Raw genomic sequence first — 15,363 nt, 5'->3', positions numbered from 1 at the left:
ACCACACCTCACACAGCAGTTGCCCACAAGGACACACTTGTCCGTGTCGCCTTGAGTGACCCAGAAACTGCTTTAACTTGACCACCTAGTGGTAAGGATCCTGAAGGAAATCACCCTAACACTTGCTGCGATGCTATCTCCATTTCCCCCACAACTTCTATAACCTTGCCTCTTACAACCCCGCCTCTTACAACCCCTCACATCATCCTCTCTTCCTGGACCTAACCCATAAGGTGAGCAAGTGATCTCTGCCACACGAACCCCTGCACAACCTCCCTCCTGGGTCGTTTTAGTCTGGCCCATGGATAGTTCAAACCCCTGTGTTCAATCAGGTCCTACCCTCTGCCTACTATACAGTTAATGCCTCACCTACCCAGCTAGCCACCGTTCTCCATTCCCTACCAACCACGATACTACCAAACTCTTCCTTACCTTACCACTACCTATGACCTTTACTAGCCTCACCTACAACTCCCCACCTACTTATCCTAAACCCAAAACGCTTCCCCAGACCTTCCACAAGGCGTGACAATTTATGAGAATATCACCACCATAACCTTACTCACAATCTAGCCAATCAGCTTATCGCCGAAGTTTCCCGAATCACCCTTCCAAAATGTTCTGGGTGGTAAGACCTTGTCACCCTCATCTCCATCTGGTACCAGGGTGGAGCGGAAAGCGAGTGTGGTGCCTTAGTCAACACAGTACAATTAATGTATGTACCAAAGGTCAGCATGAAAAATAGCGAACTAGCGCAAACATGAATGTTAGTGAAATGTCTCACATATGAAAGTTGCAGAATGCACCTAATTCGTCTCATGTGCATTTCAAATATTAAAGCTGCAGAATGCACCTAACCCTACTCATGAGTAAAACAATCATAAGCTGTGTTAGGAAAATAGGCCCTCATTTACAGGGATTTGGCGTAGGGCGATGCAGCAAGTCACCGTGCTGCGCTGCCCTACGCCAAAGTGAAAAGGCAGGAATGCACTATATTTGTGCAATACGGTGCACGCTTCCCCTTTCCCCCTGCACAGGCACCATTTTGCCAGCCTAGCGCGAATGCAGGCACCCTTGCACCATGGTGCAGGAGAGCCTGTGTTGTCAGCAGGATTGTTTTTGTGCAGGAAGGGGCACTTTCCTGCACAAAAACAATCCTAAAATGTGTATTCCTCTATGTGTGCTGGCCACACGGAAAGAGGACAAAACGAGGCAAAATAAAGTTATTTCTCCTCGTTATGCATCACCTTGAGAGGCATAAGGTTTTGGCACATCCCCAGGTTTACATGGTTTTGGAAATCTGGGGAAGCGTCAAAATCTATGGGTGTTGCGTGTCACCGCATCACCCATGGAACGCCTCTCTTGAGCAGAGGAAGGCAACACAGTGATTTGCGTTGGCTTACCTTAATCCACATCTACGAGGCCATTCAAAGCCCCTCAAAGTGGCTTTGTGTGGCCTCATGGATGTGATTATGAAGTCTGCGCCACTAGACCATCACAAAAACTGACGCTCTGGCGGTGCAAGGGACTCATAATTAGGCCACATAGGCAGTGCTTTAAATGGAAACATAGAAGTGCAGGTACTCACTAACTAGAGGACCCGTTTGCTGCTGGGAAGTGCCAGTACTCTCCCATTAAATGTATTGCTGCAGTGCAGAGAAGTGCCGGTACTATCCCTTCCGAATGAAAGAAGTGCAGGTACTCAGTACCTGCCCATTTATATCACTGCCCATAGATTTAATGCGTGAATACCACAGGCCTACAGATAGCTCCGATGTGAACTAGTTAATAAACTGTGCATTGTGCATTAAATGCATAGAAATACAAATGAATTAGCGAAAATGAATACTGTCGTACACGAGTGTACGTAATAGACAACTGGCGCAATTTGCTACTTTTTCTAAATACATAGTTATTTGGCCCCTGTATTTCTACAAGGCTCATGGTGCGGTTAGTTTCTCACAATCTAAAGCATTTAATTTAACTCGCTCGAGAAATACTTTTGTCTGTTTCCCAATGTCATAAATTACTTTTTAAGTCACAAACGAATGAGCTGCCACTTGCTACAAAAATCCCAAACTCGTCTGCTACCATTTTGGTCTGGTCGTGAACATAAGGGCAATAATTTAAGGCTAGCATACATGTGCACTCTGGAAACTGCTAAATTTCATTTTGTTTTGCAAAATAACATTTCCATAACTGTCCCGTGTGTGGCCCTCCGCCAAATTCCAGAAAAATCCGGTTGCGAAAAACTCGCAACCTAACCCGCCCGCAGCCACCCCCAGCTAGCCACTGATTTCTTTCTAAGAAAAAGGCGCAAGAAGCATCTGATTTCCTAGAAATACATAGGAGCCTCAAGAAAGCCTGCAGTTAGGGGGCGGTGGACTCTTTTAGCCAATCAGAATGCCCCGAGGTTTGCTGACGAAAGGAAATCAAAAACAAGACGGAAAACCCTGTTGACCTCCCGTGGAAAAAACGCCTTCTAAGCACAAACCCGCCAACTCCAGGTGGAATGCTGCAGCGACACTGCTGCTGTTTACTAGGGTGACGTTTGTGTTTGCTACTTCAACGTGTTGCAGCTTTCGAAGCTTAAACAAAATCGAGTGTAACTGATAATTAAGGAAATTGGTTTGGGCCAAATCAACTCCTCAGCTAAGAGTATCGGTGGGCGAGATAACAAATTAAAAGGGCGAGCCGAAACGAGGGGCTGGATGGGCTTTAAGGACCAGGGGCCAGATGTACTAAAGGATTTTACCCATTCTGTGTCTATGGGAAAAAGCTTTTGTACATATGGCCCCAGATGTATCAACATTTTTGCAATCTTGGGCCGTTTGCGATCGCAAAAATACATCTTGGTATGTATCAAGTTTAATTTGCGATTTGATAACTTGTTACCGAAGGATTTGCGATTACATACCAATTCGGTATTAGGAAGTGGCGTGTCAAGGGCGACCCTTCCTAATACCGAATCGCAGAGGTATGTATGATTGTTTTGTGACCATGAATGTGGTTGCAAAACAATCGCAGTTACCACCAATTTCAAATTGGTGATAACCCATTTGCAAAGGGGAAGGGGTCCCTATGGGACCCCTTCAGGGACCCCTTCCCCTTTGTGAATGCATGCAAAAAATTTTTTTAAGAATAGGCAGTGGTCCCACGGACCACTGCCTACTCTTAAAAAAATTAAAAGAAAACTTTTCATTTGTCTTTTTTAAACTCATACTGTTTTCCTTTAAGGAAAACGGGCTGCATTTGAAAAAAAAAAAAGATTGCTTTATTTAAAAGCAATCCCAGACATAGTGGTCTACTGAGCCAAGCAGGCCACCATCTCTGTGATTGTAGCCATTCGCAATGGCTGGCAAATTGCGATCTACCTCATGAATATTAATGAGGTAGGTCCATTTGCGAGCCCTTGTGAATCGCTTTTGAAAACTCCTGGAGTTTCATACATTCCAATAGCGATTACTTAATTGCGATTTGCAAAAAAATTGCATTTGGTAATCACTATTGTAATTAATGATACATCTGACCCTAAGAGTCCACGTACGAGCCAACCCCTGAAAATGAATGGTAAGTAAACTGCAAGAAACACTGTATAAAACAATCAGACACAGACTCAAAATCGAAAACGTGTATAACATTTAGAAGGGCTTTAACTTAGAACACCAGAATATATCACTGCATTGAGGCATTTATTGAAGGTGACAGTTTTTAAGCATGACGTTATAAATATCCATGCCCTCCTATGCCCACCGTGACAACAATGCCTTTAGTGAATTAAAGAGACAAGTCAGTTGCCAAGTGTACTCTGTATGTGGCCTAGAGCTACATTATTGTAATTGTACCCCTGGTGAGGCACTGACACGCTTTAAGATGAGTAGCATGCTACTCTGGCATAGTCTATTTCAGTGGTTCTCAACCTGTGTCCCGGGAAGCCCTAGGGGGTCCATGAAGCGTTCTCAGGAGGGCTGTGACTGCTTAGAAAATTAATATTAACCGATTAATAAAGTGTAAATAAATCAACTGGCTAAATGTGCAACGGAAAATTTTAAAACATACTGTAAATGTCAAGGAATTTGAAATTGGAGGCTAAACATCCTCAGATTGATTCATGTGAGCAGTGCAGGTGCATCAAACAGAATATAGTACGGATGATGTGGGGCTTCTATTGAATTTAGAAGATCTCCATCCTTCCTATTAAAATTACATTTTTTATTTTATTTATTTATATTTGTTCGCAGTTTAAGTAAAATGTGTTATCATCTGTACATTGGTTTGATGAATGCTTGTTTCTGTATTTTGTTTGTGTATTGTTTTGCAGTTCAAATCATTGACAATGTTTAGTTTGGGGTCCCCGCTTTCCAGTAATGACTCAGTGGGGGATGCAGAGATTCCAATAATGATTTGGTGGGGTGTCCATGTGTTCCAGTAATGATAAAGTGGGAGTCCAAAGAAGTCAAAAGATTGAGAACCACTGGTCTATTTAAATCAGACACAAAAGTGGTGCTTGTATAGCACACACCCTGAACTCACGTATTTCTAAGTGTTCTCAAATGTAATAAGAAAAAAAGGAAGCAAAGTGAAATAAAATATTTGCCTAAGATCACGTAGTTTGGGTGAGCGGGGAAGCAGGGGAAAGATGCTAAATTTTCTGATTTCACATTGTGCCATTCAGTCACTAGAGGGGTATCTATTTCCCTCTCTTGTTTTACATCAAAGGCGGAGTTTTCATCTTTAATACTTGACACTTTAGGTCAGAGCATGGATGGCAGGCAGAATCCACATCAAAGCTCGTTTTGGGCTCAAGGTTCCAAATGAACCTGAAGCCGAATTAGAGTGTGACATATGGCTCGAGTTTTCATTAGCTCTTCCACCTCTAGCTAGGAGCGGCAGATAAAATATGTGTTATCAGGTTTTTAAATGGACTGGATCACCCCCAGATCTCTAAGTGGGTCAAAAAGGTGTTCAGAATACATCCTTGGTGTTGCACCTGGCTCTTTTTGCAGGGTCATCCCCAATCTTTTTGCCTCCTTCCTCCTAATTTTTCCGACCAGTTTTTGTTAGTTTTAGGACTCTGGGCACTTTATCACTGCTAAAACAGTGCTAAAGTGCATATGCTCTCTGTGTAAATTGTACTGTTGATTGGTTTATCCATGATTGGCATATTTGATTTACTGGTAAGTCCCCAGTAAAGTGCACTTGAGGTGCCCAAGGCCTGTAAATCAAATGCTACTAGTGGGCCTGCAGCACTGGTTGTGCCACCCACATTAGTAGCCCTGTAAACATGGCTCAGACCTGCCACTGCAGTGTCTGTGTGCAGTTTTGAACTGCCAATTCGACTTGGCAAGTGTACCCACTTGCCAGGCCAAAACCTTTAGTTTTACTACATGTCAGGCACCCCTAAGGTAGGCCCGAGGTAGCCCCAGGGGCAGGGTGCAGGGTATGTTTAAGGTAGGACATATTCTAGTGTCTTTTATATGTCCTAACAGGGAAATACTGCCAAATTTGGTTTTCACTGTGCAAGGCCTATCTCTCTCATAGGTTAACATGGGGGCTGCCTTTAAATATCCTTAAAACACAGATTCCCTTTGAGAGCAGATAAAAATGTGGAGTTTAGGGTCTCTGAACTCACAATTTACAAATACATCTTTTAGTGAAGTTGGTTTTTAAATTGTTTGTTTGAAAATGCCACTTTTAGAAAGTAAGCATTTTCTTGCTTAAACCATTCTGTGACTCTGCCTGTTTGTGGATTCCCCGTCTGGATTAGTTTGACAGTTGGGCTGTTCACAACTCTCCTGTAGACAGTGACACAAAGGGGGCTGGGGTGTAGCTTGAATATCCCGATGAGCCATCTGTGCTGAAAGGGAGGGGCGGAGTGGTCATTCACACTTGAAAGGACTGTGCCTGCCCTCACACAATGCAGTCTCCGACCCCCTGGTGTGTGTCTGGGGCCTGACCTGGACAAGGAAGGATCTTGCAAACACTTGAGGCTTTGCTTTGAAGTTTGCCAACTTCAAAGGCAGAAAGGGGTATAAGAAGAATACCCCAAACCCTAGACGTTTAGAATATTTCTGGAATCTAGAGGAACCTCTGCCAAGGAGAAGAGCTGAAGAGCTGGAGGAGGAGTACTGTCCATTTGTTGAGTTGCTTTGCTGAACTGGCCTGCAGTTGCTGCTTCTGCCTTAAAAGACTGCAAAGAGTGAACTTTGCTGTGTGTCCTTCTTGAGAAAGTTCTCCAAGGGCTTGGAGTAGAGCTTGCCTCCTGTTGTAAGTCTCAGGGACACCAAAGACTTCAATTTCCTTGACCTGCAGTACTGGGAACTGTGTGTTTTGTGCTGCTCAAGAGGAGAAACCACAGCGACGCTGCTAACGACGCTGCTGGCCTGCACCGTGACCTGCCAACGGCGCACAGAGTTGCATTGCCCCGCTTCGCACTGCGACCCTGGTCTCGCCAACGCCGTCCTGTCCCACACTGCAGCCCCAGTCAACCGACGCCAGCATCATCGACTCCAGTGTGTCACCAGGCATCCTGCCTGCACCGTGGCCTGTGGACAACGCTCTTGAGGGTCACGAAGCACCGCCCTGTCCCACACCGCTGGCTTGGGCCTACCGACGACAGCGCTTCAGCAACGCCGTGACCTGGTGACACCGCACGTTGCACCGCCCCACTTCACACCGCAGCCATGGTCTCACCGTTGCAGCTGGATGCCATCACTGAGCCGCTGCCTGCACTGTGACCTGTGGGCACCGCACGTTGCATCATCCCACACCGCACGGCAGCCCCGACGCCATCCATGCCAGCGCTCCTGACTTCATCAGCCCAGAGTTCGATCCGCACACGTGTGACTTCAAGGGCCTGACAACACCCGCACCGACTCCGTAACCGACATCGCAATGCCAGCAATGCCTCTCTCTGGAGCTCACTGCAAGGATCACGATGCCCTGCAATTCCAAAGGTTCTGTTTTGCGGGTCTTCCTGACACCTTTGCTGGCCCGCAACACCGCTGCTGGCCTAAACTGTTGGTTTTGTTGATCTTTACGCCATGATAGCCGCAGGTGGAGCTATGGACTTCAAGGAACTGTATTTTTGTGTAAATCTTGCAAAATTCATATCTTTAACACTGTGTGGGTCATTCTGACCCCGGCGGGCGGCGGGCGGAAACCGCCCAAACACCGCCCCGCGGTCAAATGACCGCGGGGACCATTCTAACTTTCCCGCTGGGCTGGCGGGCGATCTTCAAAAGATCGCCCGCCGGCCCAGCGGGAAAGCCCCAGCAAAGATGAAGCCGGCTCCGAATGGAGCCGGCGGATTTGCTGGGGTGCGACGGGTGCAGTTGCACCCGTCGCGATTTTCAGTGTCTGCCAAGCAGACACTGAAAATCTTAATGGGCCCCCAGGGGCCCCACGACACCCGTTCCCGCCAGCCTCTTCCTGGCGGTGTAAACCGACAGGAACAGGCTGGCTGGAAGGGGGTCGGAATCCCCATGGCGGCGCTGCATGCAGCGCCTCCATGGAGGATTCCCCCAGCCAGGGGAAATCCGGCGGGAAACCGCCGGACCCGGCTGTGCGACCGCGGCGGAATACCTGATGTAGCACCGCCAGCCTGTTGGCGGTGCTACCTCCTGCCTCCACCCTGGCGGTCTATGACCGCCAGGGTTGTAATGAGGCCCTGTATGTTGTTTTTTTATCGTTTTGGTCTTGTTTTGCACAGGTAAACATTGGCTATTTTTCTAATACTGGGGTGGCGTCCTTTTGTAGTGTTTTCACTTATTACTGTGTGTTATGTGCATATGCTTTACACATTGCTTGTGAGATAAGCCTGACTGCTCGTGCCAAGCTACCAAGAGGGTGAGCAGGGGTTATCTGAGCGGATATCTCCCTTATCCTGACTAGAGTGAGGATCCTTATTTGGACAGGGTGCAAACTGACTGCCAACTAGACCCCATTTCTAAAACTTGGCCTCTGCAGAGGGCACATAGCAATGGTCACATATTTCAATTGCAATTGTAAATATGTTTTAAGGAGGTACACAGGTGCCTAACTAATGACAAGCCAAAAGTAAACAAAAATGCATTGTTACTGGTGAGAGAGTGCATTGGGTGTGGAGAAGTGGAGGAGATGCAACAAAGTGCATTCAGGAGAGAGTGAAAAGAGGGTCCTGAAGAGGGAAGTGGTGAGGAGTAAGATATGCAGAAGGACGAGATGTGGACAGAAAGAGGGCATATATCTATAACATAGAATGAATATAACTGTGTAGGAAGCTGTCTCTTTATATAGTGGGCCAAAAAGAGTTTCACTGTGCAAAGAGTCCAGGCAAACCCCAAAGATATCACAGAGGCACAACTGACATCCCAGATGGTCTCTTTTGTGGTAGTGCGGGTGAGCAGTTGGGCATATCAGAGAGTAGTGGTAAGCATGTAAGAAACACGCATAGGCAGTAAGTGAGACATCACACTCAATAAATAAATCCAACACCAATTCGTAAAAATAATACATATTTTTATATAAATTTAGATACCAAGATCACTTTTCGAGCTAGGAATGTTTTGAGCTTTCAAAAGTCGGCACTTAGGGAGCTTATTTACAAGCCTCTTGCGTGGCTGGTCTCTCACATTTTCTTGTATAAAAAGGTGATGCACGGCAGCGCAAGGGGCGTGTAAATAAGCCCCTTAGTGCATTTTTCTGTAGCTGCAGTGTTACTCTATGGGAGAGTAAAAAATCATGGCAATGAGGTACTTCACAGCAGCGCAACTTACAAGACCAGTCTTCTGGACTTGAGGTGATTGTGAGCAGGGTCCTAGGCCACACCAACAGGTTACCTCGGGTGGCACAGGGTCTGGGTTAGAGGTGCAGTTCAGTGTCGGGTGGCAATGGTCCTGGTTGGTTTTAGGGGTACGTCGGTCGTGTTATATTATCTGGATACAATGACGGACAACTCAGAAAGGAACCAAAATACAATCAGGTGGCACACTGTGAGAATCGCAGAAATTTGTGTAAGCCATGTCCTTAATTAAAGAGGTCAGGCCCCTTGTAGAGACACCCGCCCCTCTCCCCATTTTGTCCACCCCACTTAAAGCATGTATTGTTGTCTTATTAAAAATGAGCTTGCATAGCATGTAATTGCAGTGACAGATGAATGACAGCAACGTTTGCTTAGGAAGAAATCATTAAAATATACTGATGTGTTAATATCATTGATTTACTACCCTATTTTTTTTGTAACACGTCATTCTACTCGTCAGTCACTTATAAACGCTGCAAAGTGCCAATGTTTCCCAGTTTACTGACTTTGAGAGTTGCATGGGCAATAGGATTAAAACTCATGACATACAGAACACAGCTGTCACCAGAGAGTGCACTATTTACTGAGCCATATTGCCAGCTTACTCATATATGATAGGGACCAAGACACATAGGCTCCAGTTCCAATGTATTATTGTATGTCTTGGTGCTGCACCTCAGCAGCACTCCTTCTTTACCTCTACTCAGGGTCTCTATTTAATAATGTTTATGGTAAAAGACTATGGGGGTCATTACGACCTCGGCGGTCTTTGAAAAAGACCGCCGAGGCCGCGGGAGACAGAATACCGCCATTGCCGGCGGTATTCCTGTCCCCCTATTATGACATTTCCGCTGGGCCAGCAGACGGTAACAGTGTTACCGTCCGCTGGCCCAGCGGAAATGTCACAATAACATTGCAGCCGGCTCGTAATAGAGCCTGCGGCAATGCTGATGTGCAGTGGGTGCAGTAGCACCCGTCGCGCATTTCACTGCCCGAAATTCGGGCAGTGAAATGCGCGACGGGGCTATGCCTGGGGGCCCCTGCACTGCCCATGCCAAGTGCATGGGCAGTGCAGGGGCACCCCAAGTCCCCTTACCGCCAGCCTATCAATGGCGGTGTTTACCGCCACGGACAGGCTGGCGGTCGGGGACTCATAATCCCCAGGGCAGCGGTGCTTGCACTGCTGCCCTGGGGATTATGACCGCCAGGCGGAAACCTGGCGGGAAAGTGGAGGGGCCGGCGGTATGGCCGTGGCTTTTCCGCCACGGTCATAATTGCTGGCGGAACACCGCCAGCCTGTTGGCGGTGTTACCGCCAACTTACCGCCGGCCGCCAGGGTCGTAATGACCCCCTATGTAGTTTAAGCTTACATTGTAACCAATGACAGCCCGAGCAACACAAATGTGTATTTCATATTTTGGCTATAGTGAATGTAGTGTTGCACATGTATGGCACCAGCTCTATTAACATTGTTGTTTCCCCTCTTCCACTGTTAGAGTTTTTGGTATAACTCATGTTAAAGTCTGTCTTCAATAAATATGCGGAAATATGTGGGATGTCGGAAGTGGTTACCTCAACAGTCCTTTTGTGGAAAGCAATGGGTATCTAAGAAGATGGGTTATGTTCTGGAGTGTTGTTAAAAGTAATCATTGACTCTGCAAAGAAAGCTAACTTATCTAAAAGGTGTGCAAAGACAGCCTTAAAACAATCCTCAGCACACACAAATAGAACTTCTACTGTTTGCAAGGTTACCTCTAACCATCCATCCAAGGCCGAATCAAGGGGTGCGAAAGTTAACCACATGAATATTCCAATAAGCCCTATGAATAAAACGTAGAGAAAAATAACCAAGCCAGGTGTTACAGATTTGGAAGTAACGATCACCTTGCCAGGGACAAAAACTGGCCTGCAAGCAACCTTAGCTGTTCGTACTGTGGAATCAGTGGTCATTTTACCAGGATGTGTGGGGAAAAACACTACTTTAAGTTATATTCCTGAATATTCAGACGCAGAGCACCCCTGGGAGTGATGATCCTGTTAGTGCAGAGGGTGTACTAAATATTGGTTGTGAGGTATAAAACTTAAGAACCAGTTCTAAGAGCAAACCTGTTTATCAAATGGGTTATGGTCGCATAGACAGAAATTGTAGCTGATTATGGATCTCCTTTTACTATTGTTGACAAATCGGTCTGGGTGAAAAATGTTCATCAACCTGCTGGGAAGAGAATTACTTTCTCCAAGTGTACACTGTGAAAGCTTTACAGGCCACAGCATTCCCAAATTCAAAATAGAAAAGTTAAAGGTAAACTGTATGTTTCATAGAGAGGGCCTTCAGCCCTGGGTGGAACAATTAGAAGGCCTTGGCAGGGCCAGCTTTAGGGCGATGCGACCGGTGCAGCCGTTCCTGGCGCTGACCTCGGGAGAGGTGGTGTGTTCGGTAATAACTTTGGATTTTAAAAGCACCTGCTGTTTCCTTGGTGTCCAGCAGTTTTCAGGCAACAATAAAAATTCAAATGTCAACACACTGTAGGTGATTCATGTTTCTGCTGGAGAAAGATTAAGGCCCTCATTACAACCCTGGCGGTCAGTGATAAAGTGGAGGTAATAACGCCAAAAGGCCGGTGGTAATGAATATGGAATTATGACCACGGCGGAAACCGCACAAACAGACAGCCACTTTAACACACCAACCGCAAGGGCGGAATCAATAAGCACCACGGCGGTAACCGCCACCTTTTCCAGGGCGGTACCAATGACATCAAAAGCCTGGCAGAAACAGAACACATAAGGGAAATGACTCACCTGCATGGAGCCTGAGCTGCATGTCTTCCCCATGCTCGTCTACCTTCTGCTCCATTACGAACACCAACGCTGGCAAAGACGACCACGGTGAGTACTTCCGCCTAGCACACAGGGGAGGGGGGGAGAAAAAAAAGAGAGTGACACACACACACAAAACACACACCCCTCTGCCCCCATACACACAAGCAGATGCAGTAACATAACATATGTACCCCGTACCCCTCAGGAATACTGCAAGGACAACACCAATAGATTAAAGTGAGTGTAATAAGATAAATATAGTAGTAATATGTGCATCCAGTCTAAAAGTATATACATATTTACAAATGTAGGGACACTGCCCAGTCCTCAATGATCGTGGGCCACAGGGCCACATCACATAGTCCAAGGCCCTACCTTACTCCTGCAACAACACGGAGAGAACACTGCAGGGGCATTAGGTCAAAAATAGCTAGGCCCCTTAGGGGGACTGGGAATGGGGGGGCACCTCAGCCAGAAGATGGTACAACGCCACTGGTCCTGGAGGGGGCAACATGCCCTGTGCGGTGTCCTGGGGAGTGCAAGGCCACCGTCTCTCAAGTGGGTGATTTGCCCACTGCTTGGTCCTGAGCAGTGCAAGCCCACAGTCTCTCAAGTGGGTGATTTGCCCACTGCTTGGTCCTGGTGAGTGAAAAACCACAGTCTCTCAAGTGGGTGATTTGCCCACTGCTTGGTCCTGGGGAGTGCAATGCCACAGTCGCTCAAGTAGGTGACTACTTCCACTGGTTCTGGAGGGGACATTGTGCCCAGTGAGCTTCATCCTGGGAAGGATGGGGTGAGTGGATGGCTTCCCCACTGGTTCTGGAGGGGGCATTGTGCCCAGTGATGCAGATCTTGGGGAGTGCAAGGTCACAATCTCTCACCTGGGTGTCAGACCCACAGGATTTGCTTGCGCCAGGCCGCACAACAGCTCATGGATGCAGGACTACACACTGTCCACCAGTGGTGACGGCTGCTCAGTGGTGGCAGTGGTGGTGCTGCTGGTGGAGGTGCTGGCAGTGGTGGTGGGAGGCTCCAGCCCTTCCCCTGCAGCCTCGTACGGCTGCCCATTGGGGCTGCTGCTGCTGGCAGTGGTGCTGGTGGAGGTGCTGGCAGTGGTGGGGGGAGGTTCCAGCCCATCCCCTGCAGCCTCGGACGGCTGCCCACTCAGGCTGCTGCTGCTGGCAGTGGCGCTGGTGGAGGTGCTGGCAGAGGTGGGGGGATGCTCCAGCCCATCCCCTGAAACCTCGGACGGCTGCCCACTGGGGCTGCTACTGCTGGTGGCGGAGCTGGTGGTGGTGCTAGCAGTGGTGGGGGGAGGCTCCATCCCTTCCCCTGCAGCCTCGGATGGTTGAACCACCATGGTTGGTGGTGGGGACTTTGACTGAGTCCCAGCACCAGGCCTCTTGCCTTTCTGCCTGCTGGTGCAGGCCCCTTCACCTTACCGGCAGCAGCTGGGGATGGCTTCTTGCTCCTTTTGGCAGCAGCTGGGGACTGCTCCTTGCCCTTCCTGTCAGCAGCCGGAGATTGCTCCTTGCCCTTCCTTGAAGCAGGTGCCTCCTTACCCTTCCTTGTAGCAGCTGGGGGTGCCTCCTCACCCTTCCCTGCAGCAGCTGGGGGTGCCTCCTTGCCCTTCCCTGTAGCAGCTGGGGCAGGCACCCTTCCAGTGTGGCTGCCTGGTACCCAGGATCCTCTCCCACCTGGAGTAGCAGTGGACTCTACTGTGCCCGTGGACTGGGTGGCTGAGGTGCTCGCCTGGGTTTTGACCACCCTGGCCTGACGTGAAGGACAGGGGGGAGGGGTAGGGAAGAGGTCAACAGTGGAGAGGAAAAGCTCCTTAGGGACATTAGGGCGGGAAGAGGGAGATGGTTTGGGAGTGGAGGAAGAGGGAGTGGTTGTAGGAGGTGTCAGTCTGTTGTGTTTGGGTGCAGGTGCATTAGCTGGATGCTGTTGTGAGGTGAATGGCTGTTGGGTGTCTGAGTGCTTGGGTTTGTGTACTTTGGGAGGAGGGGGCTGAGACACAGTGGGAGAGGACACAGGGGACGTGTTCATGGAAGTGGGGGTGGTGACTGCCAGTGAGGGGCGTGTGCTGGTGATGGGGTTAGTGGATGAGGATGTAGTGCATGCAGGTGTGAGTGGAGACGAAACTGGGAGGGAGGTGGACGACGAGGAGGAGGGGGCCACAGTGGAGGCAGTGGATGTTGGTATGTCTGATTCTGGATGGTGTTTGTGTGAGTGCCTGTGGTATGAAGTGTGGTGCTTGTCTTTGCCATGTCCACTCTTGTGTGTTGTCCTGGGTGCATGCTCGTCTGACTGTGTGCTTGGGATAGGTTGGGGTTGAGGGGAATGGGATTGGGTAGAGGAAGTTGGAGGGGGGAGGCTAGAAACAGGGACAATGGCTGCCATCAGAGAGGTAGGCCAGAGCCTGGATTGATCTATGTTGGGCCACCATGCCAGTGTGAATGCCGTCCAGGAATGCATTTGTCTGTTGCATTTGGGCTGCCAGCCCCTGGATGGCATTCACAATGGTTGACTGCCCAACAGAGATGGATCACAGGAAGTCAATAGCTTCCTCACTCAGGGCAGCAGGGCTAACTGGGGCAGGGACTGAGGTGCCTGGTCCGAAGGAGATGCCCTCCCTCCTGGGTGAGCGGGCACGGGAAACTCGCTGAGGGGCTGCTGGGAGGGCGGTGCTGGTACAGGGGTGGTGGCTGTACCTGTAGTTGGGGTGGGCACAGAGGTGTCCGCCACCACCAGGGAGCTTCCATCTGAGGAGGTATCCGTGTCAGAACTGTCCCCTCCAGTCTCTGCCGTGGCACTCCCCTCACCCTCCGGCCAACTGGTGCCTCCACCGTCGGTTGATTCGGCATCCTGGGTCCTGTGAGATTCAGCTTCCTCCGTCGCCGGTGCCTCTGCTCCTCTGCCAGATGACGCTAATGCACAGAAGGACAGGGTGACAAAACAAAAAGGGGGGGGAAGAGACAAAGGATACACTTGGTCAATTGCGGCACCAACACCACCGTTGGCGTAAACGACACACACACACACACACACAGGCAACAGCCCAACGCACTAGGCAATGCACTACCAGTCACAATGCTCGTCACCAGACCCTGGATAGGGACACCTAACACCACACCCAAGTTGTATATTGGGGCACTGTACTCACCCCCTTGTGGCTGCTGTGATGCCCCCAAGCACCCAACCAGCTCCGGATAGGCCACCACCATTATGCGGGCCATCGCGGGGGGGTCAGGGTTCGATGGGCACCCCTTCCATTCCCAGCTGGGCCTCGGCCGTCTTCCATGCCCAGCGTCTCAGGTCCTCCCACTGTTTCCGACAGTTGGTGCTCCGCCTACCATAGACCCTCAGGGTCCGCACGTCATTGGCAATGGCATGCCATATACCCTTTTTCTGATGGGCGCTGACCTGCAGGGAAATGGACACAGGGAAAGGTATTAGTCCGACCGTCCTGCCTGTTACACTCATGGCCCACCATGCCCCTTCCCATCCCCATTAGCACAGACATGGCCCTCCATACATGCTGCCTGCTGCCCAGGGCCCATCCACCACACACCCCCTACATGAGGCCTTCACACACAGCACTCCATGTATTCACGCCCCATGCATCGTACTCACGGTGTACTCACCTGTTGGTCTGGAGGCCCATACAGCAGTCAGTACTGGGGTAGGACCCCATCCACCGGTCTCTCCAACTCCGCCAAGGTGAAGGTAGGGGCCCTTTCCCCAGTCACACGAGC

General features: G+C 49.4%; 1 long non-coding RNA gene across 1 annotated transcript in view; it reads left to right on the top strand.

Moving 5' to 3' along the window:
• Nucleotides 1-2,796: 2,796 nt before the first annotated feature.
• The window catches only part of LOC138297417 (uncharacterized), a 78,313-nt gene continuing 65,746 nt past the window's right edge, over nt 2,797-15,363 (top strand). The window contains exon 1 of the long non-coding RNA XR_011204092.1: nt 2,797-2,855. This is a non-coding gene — a long non-coding RNA (uncharacterized lncRNA). The remainder of the gene's footprint in view (nt 2,856-15,363) is intronic.

The sequence above is a fragment of the Pleurodeles waltl genome, chromosome 5 (assembly GCF_031143425.1).
Source record: "Pleurodeles waltl isolate 20211129_DDA chromosome 5, aPleWal1.hap1.20221129, whole genome shotgun sequence".
Taxonomy (NCBI): Eukaryota; Metazoa; Chordata; class Amphibia; order Caudata; family Salamandridae; genus Pleurodeles; species Pleurodeles waltl.
This window is presented reverse-complemented; position numbering and strand designations above follow the sequence as displayed.